The sequence below is a fragment of the Schistocerca americana genome, chromosome 6 (assembly GCF_021461395.2).
Source record: "Schistocerca americana isolate TAMUIC-IGC-003095 chromosome 6, iqSchAmer2.1, whole genome shotgun sequence".
Classification (NCBI taxonomy): Eukaryota; Metazoa; Arthropoda; class Insecta; order Orthoptera; family Acrididae; genus Schistocerca; species Schistocerca americana.
Window position 1 is genome coordinate 422308145 of NC_060124.1, and position 17553 is coordinate 422325697.

General features: G+C 35.9%; 1 pseudogene; it reads left to right on the forward strand.

Annotated features, from left to right (window-relative positions):
* Positions 1-17553, forward strand: part of LOC124620182 — a 219204-nt pseudogene that overhangs the window by 194073 nt on the left and 7578 nt on the right.

Genomic DNA, 17553 nt, shown 5'->3' on the forward strand with positions numbered 1-17553 from the left:
CAAAAATTATTGAAAAAATGTTCCTTTCAAAACTAACTACATTCTTTGACAAGAATAATATTATTTCTGGATGTCAACATGGCTTCAAACCACAGCAATCAATTGAAACAGCCACTTTCAATCTGACAAACCATGTCTTAAATGCAGTGGACAACCACAGAAATATCTCAGGTTTATTCTTGGATATAACAAAAGCTTTTGATGTGATTGATCATTCTGCACTCCTGAGGAAGCTCAAACAGTATGGTGTAAGAGGTGTGTCAAATAAGTGGATTAAATCATATTTGTAATATTGCTCTCAGGTAACTGAAATTAAGTACATGGAAGGAAATGAACTCCAGGTACAACTTTCAGAACCATGTGGACTCAGTCATGGTGTTTCACAGGACTCCATTTTAGGCCCCTTCCTTTCTTTGGTGTACATTAATGATTTCCCATCACACATTAGGGATTCTAAACCAGTACTGTTTACAGATGATGCCAGTGTATTGACTAAAGGGAATAAATAAGAAAATCTTAATGCATCTGCAAAAGATATTACAAAAGGAGTGTCTGAATGGTTTACCAGAAACAAGCCAATAGCTAATCCCCAAAAACCAGTACTCAAGAATTTCAACACTGATCAAAATAAAAATGCTGCCAATGAAACTAAATTTCTTGGGATTCATATCCACAGAAATCTTAAATGGAGCACTCATATCACATCCCTAAATTCAAAACTAGCAAAAATGAGTTATGTAGTAAGAATTATTTGTAACAATAGTAGTGCAGAAACAGTTAGGGGTGTACACTTTTCTCGTGTACATTCAATACTGAAGCACAGTATCATTTTCTGTGGAAATGTACACCAGGCCATAACAGTTTTCAGGAAAGAAAAGGCAATTGTAAGAATAATGAGACAAGTGAGCAGCAGAGAACCATGCAAACCTTTCTTTAAAGATCTAAAGATCCTACCCCTTCCCTTCATTTATATATTGGAAGTAGTCATGCATGTCAAAAAAAGCATACTGAGGAAAGAAAAACTTTTTCCTCAAAACAAAAGTGTCCATGATTACAGTACCAGATCAGACAGTGACATACATGTTAATCATTGTAACACCACATCATGCCAAAAAGGTGTATATCATGCAGGAACAAAACTTTACAACAGATTACCAAGGCACATAAAATCTCTTCCTGACTACAGAGCTTTGAAAAGTCTGTGACAGCCTACCTTCTGAAAATCTGCTACTATTCAATCTCACAGTATCTTATGCAAGAAAAAATGTAATTTGTATCTTTAACTGTAGAAATAAGTTATAAATATACAGTATTTTAAAAATATTTGTAATTATTAACTGTATTATCCAGTTTGTTATAAAAAATTTAAATAATGTATGTTTGACATTTGTAAAACCAATAGCTAAAAAGGTTTTCTGTCCAATATCCTGTGTACAACATATGTACCGTAAAAGAGATTTATATGGACAAATAAATAAATAAATAAAAAGATGAAAATGTTAGATATAGTCCACTGACCTAAAATGGAACCCAATCAGATTACAACCTTTTTTCCCCTAATAGCACAGTCTTTGCTGCCTAGATAGAGCATTTTCCTCCTGTCTCTGAAGTAAATGAAACACTTCACTTCTGTGTTTAGAAACTTGAAATATTGCCTACTTATAAAACTCAGTAACAAAATTACATCACAATTGTAAAATGTGATACCACTGGCACGTAGCTGCATCAAATGTAATTAGGTATAATTTGGAATGTTGAGCTCCTAGCAGTACACGATTAGAGCTTTCAGGGCTTAGATTATTTATCAGCATGCTCTAAAATGGGAGACATCTCACCCAAAATGCTTCCCACCCTACTAAAGTATTATTCTGTTGCCCACCCAGCCTACACAACATCTTAGTCCATCTCTTTTCCATTCCCACTCCCATCCCCTTGTCACAGGGATCATATGCCTGTGGAAGACCAGGTGCAAGATCTGCCCAAACTACTCATCAAGCACTTCCTGCTCTGGTCCTGTCACAGGATTGTCCTTGACCACCGGAAAAGGCAAGGTCGCCTGTGAAAGCAGCCAAGTCATATACCAACTCTTCTGCAATCACTGCACAGCTTTTTATGTTGGTATGACAACCAACCAACTGTCCAGCAGTATGAAGGGCCACCACCAAACTGTGGTCAAGAGAAAATTTGACCACCCAGTGGTACAACATGCAGCTCAGCACATGTGATGTGAGAGAGGAACCTTCCTTTAACTTTGCCAAGATTTAAAAAGGCAAGTGGAATCACACTCTTTGCTCAGCATGCTGAAGGTCTTACTAGTACCTTTGCTGATACACATTATCCCCCAAACCCAATCTGGAAACAGATTTCCATGACATATTCACAAAATCATGATCGAAGACACAAAATTTGAAAGTACAGTGACAGCACTGCAGAATAAATGTAAAAAATCATTTGGGGTCATCTGAGTGCATGATGCGAAGCTAAAGTTTGATGTCCATTAAATTTTGTCACTGCAATTTGTGTCCCATTTTCTTCCTTAAATGTTCCAATTTTTTCCCTAATTTTTTAAGATGTCCCACTTTTTTAATAAAAATAAAATTGACACTCTCATACAAATGCATTAGAATGTGAAATGAGGGTTGTTTCATACATTAAATATAAAGGACAAATAGTATTTTCAAAAATTAATTTGTTTTATCAAAAGCAAATAATCAGTTGGCATAATTTGAAACTGTAGTCATAGGGTCAAAAGATACTTTGATAAATGACTGATGTATATCCAGGGTTATTGAGTTACATAATATTACTAGTGGACACCACTCCCAATGATGTTTTTTGACAATATGAACAGTTTGCAGAAGAAAAAGAAATGGAAGAAGTCAAACCCAATAGAGGGAACAATAGTGAACCACCTCAAATAACATAGCACCTTACAGTATGTGTACTCCTCAGTAGAAATCAGTTAGATTAATCAATGACTCCAGGACAAATGCTTTTAAGAATAGCTTACAAGAGATGAAATGGGATGTAATTTGTAGTGAACCAAATGCTAACATAAAATTTAACCTATTCCATGATAAATTTACATAATTTTTTAACATAAGCTAATCAGAAAGGACATTAAACAGCCATGCAAAAACCATGGTCACTAGAGAGATTAAAGTATCTTGTTAAAAGAAAAGGGAGATGTATCTTTTGGCAAGAACAAGTAGGGATCCTGCAGTAGCTGCACACTACAAAAACTACTCAAAATTACTAAGAAAAATTATTAAAAAATCAAAGCACATGCACATGATGTCAGAAATCAGTATTTCCAACAACAGACTTAAGGCTATAAGGAATTTAGTGAAACAAAAGGAAGGATATCCAGTCACAGAACAAGACAAAATTGCTATTAAACTGAATGGGAGGGCTATAAATGATGAGACACAGGTTGCAAATGCATTTAATAATCATTTCTTAAATACAGTAGAAAGCATAAGGACAAACAGACCATCTACACCTACATGGATACTCTGAAAATCACACTTAAGTGCCTGGCAGAGCTTTCATTGAATCATCTTCACAATAATTTTCTATTATTCCAATCCCGAACAGTGCACAGAAAAAAAAAAAAAAAAAAAATGAACACCTGTATCTTTCTGCGTGAGCTCTGATTTTCCTTATTTTATTATGATCATTTATCCATATGTAGGCCAGCATCAACAAAATATTTTTGCATTTCAAGGAGAAAGTTGGTGACTGAAATGTTGTGAGAAGATGCCACTGCTATGAGAAACACCTTTGTTCTAATGATGTCCACCCCAAATGTCAGTGTCACACTCTCCCCTATTCCACGATATTGCAAAACATTTAAACTTTCCCAATTTACTCTGTTAATCCTAACTGGTAAGGATCCCAGACCATGCAGCAGTACTCCAAAAGAGGATGGACAAGCATAATGCAGGCAGTCTCCTAAGCAATCCTCTCAAAAAACGCAGTCCTTGGTTCACCTTCCCCACAGCATTTTCTATGTGTTCTTTCCAATTTAAGTTGTTTCTAATTTTAATTCCTAGGTATTTAGTTGAATTTATGGCCTCTGTATTTGAGTGATTTATCGTGTAACTGAAGTTTGATGGATTTCTTTTAGCACTCATATGGATGACCTCACACTTTTCTTTATTTAGGGTCAATTGTCAATTTTCACACCATACAGACAGCCTTTTTAAATTGTTTTGCAATTTCCTTTGATCTTCTAATGACTTTACTAGATGATAAATGACAACATCATCTGCAAAAATCCTAACACAGCTGCTCAGGTTTCCACCTAAATCATTTATATAGATAATGAACAGCAGAGGGCCCACAACACTATTTTGGGAAACGCTAGAAATCACTTCTGTTTAACTCGGTGACTTTCCATCAGTTACTATAAACTGTGACCTCTCTGACAGGAGTCATGAATCCAGTCACACAACTGAGACAATATTCCATAAGCACGCAATTTCGCTACAAGTCACTTGTGTGGTACAGTGTCAAAAGCCTTTCGGAAATCTATAAATGCAGGATCAATTTCAAATCCCTTGTCAGTAGCACTCAACAGTTTGTGTGTGTAAAGAGCTAGTTGCATGTCACAAAAACAATGTTTTCTAAATTCATGTTGACTGTGTGTCAATAGACTGTTCTCTTCAAGGTAATTCATAATGTTCGAACACAATATATTTTCCAAAATCCTGCTGCATATCAAAATTAATGATATGAGACTGTAATTTAGTGGATTACTCCTACTACCTTTCTTGAATGTTGGCGTGACTTGTGAAACTTTCCAGTCTTTGGATATGGATCTTTCATCGAGCAAGTAGTTGTATATGATTGTGAAGTATGGAGTTATTGCATCAGCATACTCAGAAAGGAACCTAATCAGTTTGTAGTCTGGATCAGAAGACTTGATTTTATTAAGTGATTTAAGTTGCTTCGTGACTCTGAGGATATCTACTTGCAAGCTACTTACATCGGCAGTTGTTCTTGATTCAAGTTCTGGAATATTTAATTTATCTTCATTGCTGAAGAAATATCAGAAGGCTGTGTTTTATAACTCTGCTTTGTCAGCACTGTTGCCAACAGTGTTTCCAGTGCTATCACACAGGGAAGGCATTAACTGTGTTTTGCCGCTAGGCTACTTTACATACAACCAAAATCTCTTTGCATTTTCTGCCAGGTTTTGAGACAGAGTTTTATTGTGGAAACTATTATAAGCACCCCACATTGAAGTCTGCACTAAATCTTGAGCTTCTGTAAAAGATCACCTAACTTGGAGATTTTGCATTTGTTTTAATTTGGTATGCTTTTTTCATTACTTCTGCAACAGTGTTCTGACCCGTTTTGTGTTCCAAGGTGGATCAACTCCATCGTTCATTAATTTATTTGGAATAAATCTCTCAATTTCTGTTGATACTATTTCTTTGAATTCAATTCACTTTTGGTATACACTTACATTGTTAATTTGGAACAAGTGGAGATTGTTTCTCAGGGAGGCATCAAGTGAATTTTTATCTAATTTTTTGAATAGGTATATTTTTAGTTATTTTTGGGGGGTTTGGGGGTTACAATACTCAGTCTCGCTATGACAACTCTGCGTTCACTATTCCCTGTACCAGTTTTGATGCTTGTCATTAGCTCTGGATTATTTGTTGCTAAGAGGTTAAGTGTGTTTTAACAACATGGGCTCATGAACTAACTGCTCTAAATAATTTTCAGAGAATGCATTTAGCACAATTTTGGATGATGTTCTATGCAAACCTCTGGATTTGAACATGTATTTTCGCCAACATGTTGAGGGTAAATTAAAGCCACCACCAGCTATACTTCTATGAGTCAAGTACATGTTTGAAATTAAACTTAAATTTTCTTTTAACCTTTCAGAAAATGTATCATCTGAGTTGGGAGTTTGGTAAAAGGATCCAATAATTATTTTATTTCGGTTGCCAAGAATTACCTCTGGCCATAGTAAATGACAGCAGCGACAGCGATACCCATTGGAGATCACAGATGGCCTTATGCCTGTGAGGACCTAGCAAAAAATGTTGTTGAAGCTGTTAAAATTGTAGCCAATTACTTGTCTGTTTGTATTTACATATGAATGTAGCAGTATTTATCTAGGGTTGTCTGGCAACATTATGACAGTTAGGCCCCATTACAAGATGCCTCTAAGTTGTACACCTATGTGGCATCTAAGTTGTACACCTACGTGGCAGTGCACCAAGAATACAAATTTGGGACTGCAGACTGGTACTGATAGGCCTATTACATTACATGATTCATATGGAATATAGCTGTTGTGAATCAGCACAGGCACACTAGACGGCAGTAACACATGGAACTTTGTTGTAAAGTCATTCTTACAGACTAAAAATGTTTTGTAAAACAAATTATTAAATTATATTCTTAGACAGGAAGCTGATCACCATAATAAAGAAAGATGCAGGTAAAATGGAAAATATACTTACTTTTCTTTACACCATATTAAAAAACCCAATTGGTATGCACAGTTTTTCTGAATTGACACTTCAGTTCAAAAACAAGCAGATGCAACAATGCTCTGTGGAAGACACAATACAGGCAGGAGCATTGTCTTGGCCAATAATGTCAGCTCTCTAAAACCAATCCTGCCAAGTGACACCTTACTCTTTTTTCAAATTATTGAACTGGTACAAGTGAACAAGTCTTTTATCTCTCAAGGTGTGGTTGTATCAGTTTCAGCCATACATACTAAAGGAACCCCATCCTACGGTAAATCAATATACAAATACATTTCTTCGTGTATTTATTTGTCTGGTATGACACATGACAGAATAAAAAAAATATTCTGCCATCTATGATAATCACACAGCCTATTCACTCTGTACTATGACACTGAGTACTTTAAGTACCCTACTGTACTTATCAATGTACTAAGCACAAAATGTTTTTTAGACCAACATGCCTGGAAGACCCTCAAGAGACAGAGAAATAGGGAGAAAATGGGAATCCGGTGCATCAGAAAGCAAAAAAAACACTGAGACAATTATATCCAATCAAGCTATGAGTTTGAGTATGATGAAATTTCTTAAGAAAACTTAAGGTGTTACTGCTCCAGAGGCCTCTGATGAAGCTCTTATCCAAGAGTCTTTAGTTTCTGAAACAGAACCTGCTTCAGGGTTGAATGAATGTGTCACCCTCTCTCATATAGCATCAGAGCAGGTGAAACTGCTGTGATCTGAGATTGTGAGCCAAATAAAGACTTCAAAAGTGATAATCAAGAGCAAACTGTTTGTATAAGAGAGTCATTTATAGAATTAGATCCAGGAGAGTAGGTATTTCCAGTAACAGATTCGCAGCATCATGATTTAATTCAAAATGGTCCCCAACAGAACCTAGAGAAACCTGATAAAAGTTACACCAAAGATGCAAATAAAAGACATTTTACTAAATTTCATTTTACTAGAAAATTGAGTAATGGTGAAAAGCAACATTGCAGATGGTTAGCGTACTCCATATCTCAAGACAAAGTTTATTGCTTTTCATGTCTACTTTTTTCACATTTGCATATACAGATGGTAAAAGAAGGATGTTGTGACTGGAAAGATCTGAGTAGTATATTGCAAAGGCATGAACAAAGTCAATGACATATGGAGTTCATGATTAGATGGTTGGAATCCTGTAAAGGAATCAAATATGGAAGACTAATATATGAGAAAAACGGGAGACTGAGTAGGGGACCCCAAAATTATTGGTATAAATTGAGCAAAAGATTGATCAATATTATAGAATACTTAGTTTCACATGATCTGGCATTGCGAATCCCTTAACCTGAATGATAGCAGAAGCAGTGGAAATTTTATAGATCTATTTCAACTGTTATCCAATTATGATGTAACACCAAAAGAGCACTTGAAGTGTATTAACAAAAAGGAACTTTGTCAGCATTATCTGAGATGTGACACACAAAATGAATTAGTTACATTAATGTCCAAATCTGCTATCAATGAAATTATAAACAGAGTCAAACAAGCAAAATGTTATGCCTCCATTCTCAATTGTACCAGGTATTTGAGCCATGTTGAACAAATGTCAATAATATTAAGATTTTTAATTCCTCAACTGGAGAGATAGAGAAACATTTCATTGGGTTTATTGCCATAATAGAAGCAGTGGGAGAGTATTTAACAAACGCCATTTTAAAGGAACTAGAAAATAATGGTCTAGATATCCAAAACTGTTGAGAACAAGGATATGATAACAGTGCCAATATGGTTGGCATTAAGAAAGGTGTTAGAACAAGAATACTCATAATACACGAGTGTTGTTCATGCCACGCAGATGCCATTGTTGGAATTTTCTTTTGCTAGATGCCACTAAAACTTCTACAACAGCTAAAATGTTTTTGTTGTGGCGTAGCAAGACAGCCACGCCAAGGAAGTAGCCGAAAGGCACGCGCTAAGCTCACGCAGGATGGCGTGAGGTCTGAAACAGGATACGTAATGAATGCTATAAAGAAAAGTACGTAGCTGCTGGAATACTTAACTTTAATCCATCATTTGTATACATCGTTCTTGATGAGACATGCTTCATACGATAACTATCAATTGCTATGGCGCCTTGCTAGGTCATACCCATTGACTTAGCTGAAGGCTATTCTAACTATCTGCTCTGCAAATGAGCGAGGCTTTGTCAGTGTGCTTCGCTAGCTACGTCATCCGTACAACTGGGGCGAGTACTAGTACATCTCTCTAGACCTGCCGTGTGGTGGCGCTCGGTCTGCTATCACTGAAAGTGGCGACACGCAGGTCCGACATGTACTAATGGACCGCGGCCGATTTAAAGCTACCACCTAGCAAGTGTGGTGTCTGGCGGTGACACCACAGTTTTCATCTTCAGCAGTCAACTTTATGTGCTTTTAAGAAAATCAAGCAAGCATTAGGATCTTATAAAAAGTAAATTGAAATTGACATTGAAACCTCTGTCAGAAACACAATGGGAGATTTGGAGCCATAAAAGTGATATTTCATCGAAAGTGTGAGTGATCTGAAAAACAAAATTGATGATTCGGAAACTTATTAGCGACTGTAAAGCAGTCTGAAGGAAATGTTAACTTTTGAGTTTATTGTTGCACTACATGTGTTGTATGGGGATTTTACTATGTGTCAATAATATAAGTAAACTACAGCAATTGGTTCAAGTGAACTTGAATGTCACTATTGATATTTTACGTTCATTTTGTGACTGGATTCAAGAATTCAGTAACACAGGATTTGAAACAAGCATTGCAGAAGCTTGATTGTTTGTAGAAAAAAGTAATTTTGTAATTTAGTCTCAGTTTAAAGAATAACATAGAAAAAAAACAAATGTTTGGTTATGAACAAACTGATGAACCTATACAATCTGCTGAAATGCAGTACAGATTTACTTTTTTTGACACACTGATAGATGCTATAACCACAGGCCAACGATGGAAAAACTTTTTTGCTGAAAATACCTTATTCTTATGTTTATGATACTTAAAAAACTGTATCACCCACCATTACTTCACATTTTACAGTTAAATTTATCAAATTAAGCCATTTTTAAAGAATGTACCAGCATATATATAGTTAAAATAATTTTAAAAATAGGTTTAATGAACGTAGATGTTGTTGGTAGCACTGCTGCAAAACATTTGCTGGCAAAAAACGTCGATTCTATTTTTTGGTTAACAGATGGTGTTTATTAATTTTTCAGTTTCTCCCGGTGTATTTCTTGTTTGAACAATCCATGGGTATACTGCCGGTCCATAGTTTCCAACATGCCAATATTTTGGCGATCAGACATGTCACCATCATCAGATGTGCCGATGAAGTGAACCTTCGTCAGAGCATCTGACGATGGCGACATTTCTGATTGCTGAAATACTGTGCCTGTTGGACACTATGGACTGGCAGACCACCCATGGACTGTTTGAGATGGTGTATTGTTTATATCAACCTAACCTCACTGTCCCATTTTCTGTACATGTGCTCAGCACAATTCTAATCGTGGTTGTAAAAATTCTGCTGAGAGTTTTTTATTATATTTGTGGTGAATTTGTGATTAAAAAACGCCAAAGAAACGTTACAGACTTTTTGAAAAAGGTTATCTATCATACTTTGGATCTAAACTTGGGCGCCATATAAGATATGTTATGTGTGTGTTTAAGATCTGAGAAAATGGTCCAAAAAGGATAAAAAGCCTTTAGATTGGCTGTTTTTACGATATGGAGGGAGCCAAGAAATCATTCTGATGATTGCTACTTTTGCAGTGCTGTTATTACTGGACATAAAATGAAAAACAAGAAGATAATAAGCTACCATAACCTTCCGCACCATCCGACCAGCAGGGCATGGTGTAGATTTGCCAGTTCCTGAACCAACAGATGATTTAAATTCTATTCCAACAGAAGTATTTTCTGATGTACAATGTGATTTAGATGAACCAAATGATGATGAATTCCATTGTAATACAGAAACTCAGACTGAGCTTAATGATTTGGTTAGGGATCTGGGCTCAGCGAAAGAAAAAGCTGAATTGCTTGGCTCTAGATTAAAAGAAAAGAACTTATTGGCAGTTGGAACAAGCATAAACATAAATAGGAAGACAGAGAAGCAATTTTCCAAGTTTTTTCAACAAGAAGGTGATTTAGTGTACTGCTCAGACATTCCCGGTATAATGAATGGATTTGATATTGAATACAAAAAGGAAGACTGGAGGCTGTTTATTGATTCATCCAAAACTAGTTTAAAGGCTGTTTTATTAAACAATGGTAACATGTATGTATCTATACCTATCTTACATACGAAAAAAGCTATTAAACCCTAGAAATAGTGCTAAATAAAATAGGCTATTCTGCTCATGGTTGGATGATATGTGGCAATCTAAAAGTAACATGCATGCTCCTTGGTCAGCAAGGTGGCTTTACCAAATTTCCATGTTTCTTGTGTGAATGGGACAGTAGGGCTAGGGATCAACACTGTTGCAGAAAGAACTGGCCTGTGAGGGAGTCTTTAAAACCTGGTGAGAAGAACATTCTACGCAAAAACCTTGAGATCCAAAAAACATACTCCTAGCACCTCTACATATAAAGTGAGGCCTTATGAAACAGTTTGTAAAGGCTTTACCTAAAGACGGATCATGTTTTAAGTATCTCTGCCAAAACTTTCCACAGCTTTCAAAAGATGAACTAAAACAAAGCGTTTTTTTTCAGAGCTGACATTAGAAAATTGATGTTTGATGTTAACTTTGAATCCACAATGACCTTAAACGAGAAAGAAGTATGGGTATCATTCAAGCAAGTTGTTTCAAGGTTCTTAGGACATGAAAAAGACTCAGGATATGTTTCTATTATAGCTACAATGTTAAAGAAGTTTAAAACTTTAGGATGTTTAATGAGCTTGAAAGTTCACTTTTTGAACAGTCACCTTGATTACCTCCCAGAAAACATGGGAGATGATAGTGAGCAACAAGGAGAGCTTTTTCACCAGGACAGTAAAGTGATGGAAAAATGCTACCAAGGCTCTTGGAACACCAACATGATGGGAGACTACTGTTGGTCACTTCACCGAGAAGTTTGGCAGTGACTCACTGTAGAAAAAGTTACACAAGAATCTTCAAAGAAAAAAGAGAAATAAAATACAAACCAATTCCAGCCGACAAGCAAAACCTCTATTAACACACATCATCGTTTTAAGTAGCTTACTGTAAATACAAACCATGTTTATGTTGTAACAAAGCGTTTCATTAATTTCCCCATTTACCATTCAGCATAGGATTCTTATACTGTATAGTAAAAAGCATGTTGCTCGAAAACTATGGGTGATACAAAACAACTAAGGCTAGATTTGGATTCAGGTCATAAAAATCTATAAAGATCAGCTATCAAAGTAAAAAAAGTTTTTAAAAAATTTTTGTTGGTCTTTGTAATTGACACCAAATGTCAATTCAAAGTGTTCAATGAATATTTTGAATGATGTGGTTTAATTTATGATACGAATTATTTTAAATTGTTATCCAAGGAAAACCTTCACAAACATTTTAGTGATTAAGTACAATACTTCCAATAAAGTGAAAATAGTGACATACAGCCTTTCAAACTTTATGAGGAACTCCAACTTTTAAAATCCAACCTACAGGACTCAATCAAAGATGCAAAACAACTTATTCAGTACATACTAGAAAATAATTTAGGAGAAGTATATCCAAATCTTTACATAACGATCAGAATAGTGCTCACATTTGTGCTCAATACAGTTTCTGCTGAGAGAAGTTCCTCAAAATTAAAATTGATTAAGACATACTTAACAAGCAGAATGCGCCAAGAAATACTATCTGTGTTCAGTACTATCAAGTGAAGCAGAAATAACAGTTGGTATTAGCTATGACATAATCTTAAAAAAAATTCAATGAGGGGAAAAGCCAGAAGTTTTGTTTATTTTAATGTGTGGTTGTTTAATGTAATTTTTGTCATTGCAATAATCCTAGTATTTTATAATAATAAAATTTGTATGTAATTATTATTAGCATATAATTCAGTTCATTTAATTTAATTTTCTTTCTGGCTCAAAAGTTAAAGAGGCCTCATAAAGTTGATTCATTGCTGAAATTCAGTTTTTGCCTAGTGCCACCACTGGCTCAGAGGGATTGCCTACTTCAATATCACTACAAGATAAACTTTTTATAAGAACAGTAAACACACAACTGCCAACTGTGTGTAGCCCATTTTTTCTGAATGCCATCAGATCCTAAAAAAAATTTGGCTAAACTTATTTCTGGCTTTAGACAGCTTTCACTGCATATAACAATTTGAGCATCAGGTGCTTTCTATTAGCACTTGGAGCTCTGGTAGTTTCCCAACACAGCTATGCTAATTTACAACTGTTATACCAATGGTTCCTGGACCTACATTTGTCCTGCACCCTTTGAGACTGAAGCCTTTATTATTTTTCCCCAAGACCCTCTAACCTAAAAAACCACTCAGTCCTCACCACACAGCCCATGCTACCTGTGCAGCTGCTTCCTGCATGTAGTGGACTCCTGACCTATTCAATGGAACCTGAAACCCAGCCACTATGTGGTCCAAATCAAGGGATCTGCAGCCTACACAGTTGCAGTTCAGGAGCAAAGTCACAGCAGTACGCTGAAAATGTAACTTTCATAAAATTAAATCATATGAATGTACACCATCTTCTCCTTCTGGAATTAAGAAGCTTATACATTCTCTCAAAAATAAAAGCTTATCTGCTCTTGATGGTGTTTCCAAAACAGTACTACAATTTTGTTCCCATGTAATAAGCCCAGTCTTATCTGAAATATATAATGTATCACTAACTCAATGCATTTTTCCAGAGAGACTGAACTGTGCCCTCTTTAAAAATGTGATTAGAGAGATGTCAATAACTACCAATCTGTTTCACTGATTACATCATTCTCCAAAATTTTTGAAAAGATGATGTATTTTGGGATAGTATCTCACTGTAGTAACAGCCATATCCATGGCAAATCATAGTTTTGGGTTTCAGAAGGGTTGCTCTACTGAGAATGCCATTTACATATGTACTCACCAGATTTTACAAGCATTCAATAATAAAATAGCTCCAGTTAGTATGTTCTGCAACCTCTCTGAGACTTTTGATTGTGTGAATCATAGTATTCTTCTGGATAAACTGATGTTTTATGAAACTGATGGTATAGCCAACCTGTGGATAACGTCACATCTAACCAAAAGAATGCAAAAATTTATAATTCAAGCAGGATAGTCACAGGACATAATTCTGCCTGGGAAGAAATCAATCTTAGGTCCACTACTGTTCCTCACATATGTAAAAGATCTTCCATTTCGTATACAACAAGCAAAATTAGTTCTTTTAGCAGATGACATTAGTATTGTAATCTGTCCAAGCATATGGTCAGAAATAGAAGAAATGGTAAACAAGGTTTGTAAAAGTACCATTGACAGGTTTTCTGTGAATGGTCTGACCCTCAGTTTTAAAAAGGCATGATATATTCAGTTCTTCATATTGAGAGGTACTACACCAATGATAAGTGTAACATGTGAAGAGGAAATAATAAATAGTTTGGAAACTTGAATATTTTTAGGATTAGTCCAGTTTGACGAGAATTTAAACTGGAAAAACACTTTTTTTGACCTCCTAAAACAACTTATTTCAGCCTTATTTGCACTTAGAATCATTGTAAATTGTGGGAAGAGACAAATCAATAAGTTGACATATTTTGCATATTTTCATTTAGTAATGTCATATGGAATAATGTCTTGAGGTAACTCATCTTTAAGAAACAATATTATGAAAAGGATAATTGCTACTCACCCTGTGGTGGATATGTTGACTCAGCATCTCCAGTGTATTGTGAGTAGCAACTATTCTTTTCACAGTATTGTTAGTCCATCCTTGAATTTCCATGGTTTCATCTTTAAGAAAAAAGTCTTCTTTGTACAAAAATGTTCTGTAAGAATAATACGTAGTGATGCCCTATGATCATCTTGTAGATGTCTGGTTAAGGAGTTGGACAATCTGATTACCATATTTACTCGAATCTAAGCCGCACTTTTTTTCCGGTTTTTGTAATCCGAAAAACCGCCTGCGGCTTAGAATCGAGTGCAAAGCAAGCGGAAGTTCTGCCGTCGAATATATGTAGCGCTACACAGGCATGCTTTGTAGGCACAAAGATAAATACTGGTGCCAGAACCTCTGCGTCAGTAAATAAATTTAAAAAAAAAGGTGGAAGACGAGCTTTTTTTCTCCACCCCAAGTTTCGACCACTGCATTCTCATACATTATCCATCGAAGTAAATATAAATTCCGCATTGTTCATCTTCGAATGTAGCAGAATTACAATGTACTATGAAAATCCGACTGGCAAGACTGTTTGGGATGTTTGTCAATATGGCCAACTCTACGTTCTGAATTTTTTCCTACCTGTGAGAAGTGATGGTTGCTAATAAGAACCTGACGAAAAGTGAATCACATACAGTATTCTCTTCACCATAAAAATAATACGAATATAAACATTTTGGCATGTATTCTTTTGTGTTTGCTGCTATCTCATTTAAATCCTGTCTGCCTAATAAACTACGAAACTAGAGTGAGACAACAGCAAACACGGAAGAATATACATATCGTGTCATGTTTATATTCATATTATTCTTATGCCTAGTAGTGATACAGTCAGAAATGAAGCACGGCAACTGACTAGATTTTTAAATCTAAGATGACTCTAATTTCTGTGCAGAATTTGATGTACTAAAGAAGCGGCCGCAAAGATTTTCAAACGGAGAAAAATTTTCGCCTAACTCTCGTTCAGAACATGTTCTATCATACGCAGTCTATTATTTGGTTCTTGTTGATCATTATCAAAGAAAGCAGCAGTGTAAGTAACAACAAATAGCATTCTCTTGCCATTGTTTCGCTAATGAGACGATTCCTCTCTTTCTTTGTTTTTTTTTTAATTGTAAGCGGCAGTAGCGCGCACAAAAGCAAGCCATGCTGCGAGCACTGACAGGTCGTAAATACGCACTATCAGAATGCAACAAACAATGCATGACACAGTACAGTAATGCATTTTCAGCTTAGAGTGACGTAAACATCTATAACAAAGAGAACGACACTTATCAGATCAAAGCAAAATAAGCAATTGATTCAAACCAGATGAAGCACGTGAAAAAGAGAGGGTACCCGTACAAATACAGACGGAGCGTCTGACGCATAGCAATGGCTACCTGGTAAAGCTTAACTGCTAAGCTTACAACTCGAACCAAACTACTGTAGGCGTATCGTCATTCATTCGACCTAAATTGTGTCTCATATTGCAATGGACCAACTTTGTTTCGATTTGGAGGTGTGGCGTAAAACTTTTCTCTCCCGTTGAATTTCGAGTCTCAAATTTCAGGTGCGGCTTAGATTCGGGAATTTTTTTTTCCTTTATTTCGAGTCTCATTTTTCAGGTGCGGCTTAGATTCGAGTGTGGCTTAGATTTGAGTAAATACGGTACTGCCTCGCAGTATATTTATTTCCTCATGAAGTTTGTTGTAAATAATTGATTGCTGTTCAAAAGGAACAATTAGGCACATAATTACAATACCAAAATGAAAAATTACATTCATTACCCCACATTGTGGTTGTCTTTAGCACAAAAAGAGATGTACAATGCTACAACAATAATTTTTTTATCACTTACTCAGCAATGTAAAATGTCTGATAGACAACAGAGTAAAATTTGATAACAAACTGAGAAAGTTTCTCCTTGAGAACTTCTTCTATTCCATAGAAGAATTTCAATTATTGTAATGTGTAAAAGGTGTGGAGTAGGAATAGCTAACTCACATCTGTATAGCTTTTTCCTTTTTATGGAAAAAAACTTGGAAGTGGTGTTCTGAATGTAACCATACATATTAATTAATTTTCACTGTGAATGTAAAATTATTCATTCAACATAATTATGAAGTACCACGCAAAATGATCCATGGAACAAGTAACTAACAAAGCAATTTAACTTTACAACATGTGTAGGAAGGAACCTTAGGATATGTTCAGCAGATAAGAAAACTCTAATAGGAACACATTTGACACTATATTATCAGCTCTCTTCAAATTTGACCACTCTTCTTTTATATGTACTAATATTTTAACAGCTTTAAAAAAACATTATACAGTTTTTACTTGTTTTCTGTTCCTTTTATCAATTATTTCTGTATTATACCCCTAAGAAGTACATTTTGACATTATTTTTCGTTAGCAGCAAAACTTGAGAAATTGTCATGGGCAGTTCAAGGTACAAAGCAGTAGAGTACATGAGGTAAGAAATGTCTATGCCACATACAAACAACCAAATTATAACTACTCCATGCTCTGTTAAAGGGACTGTGAATGTAATTAAGTCACTAAAAATTGGGCAATCTCAAGAATTTGATAAAATTAATATGATAACTGAAAGTCCTGGATGGAATATAATGTATATAATGGAAAAAGAAAAGATGACATAGGCTTATAGCTTTTGTGTGCTCACTCCAGCACAGGTAAAGGGGATGTACACGTTGCACACTGTGATGTGGAGGACTGAACTGGGAAGCAGCAGATAGAACAGAGGATGAGGAAGAATAAAGGAGAGAATGGTGTGTATGTAGTATGGGTGAAGCAAGGGTAGTGGGGACAGAGGTTGAACTGGTAGTGGGACACGGACTAATGAAGATTGAGGTCACGCGGATTGTGGCAATGAACAAGTGTTGTATGGACAGTTTCCATCTGCAAGGTTCAGAGAAGCTGTAGGATCCATATGGTACAGTTGTGAAGCAGCCGTTGAAGTAGAGCGTGCTGCATGCTGCATAGTGTACTTCCACTGGGCACTCAACTCTGTTCTTGGTCACAATATCATGGCGGCTAATCATTCGGGTGGACAGCTAGTCAGTGGTCATGCCCACAATAAAAGACTCTACAGAAGGTATAGCAGAGTTGGTGGTCCTGACACTGATAGAGCTGTGGGTAGGACTGTGTTAGGGTTGGAATGGGATGTAGT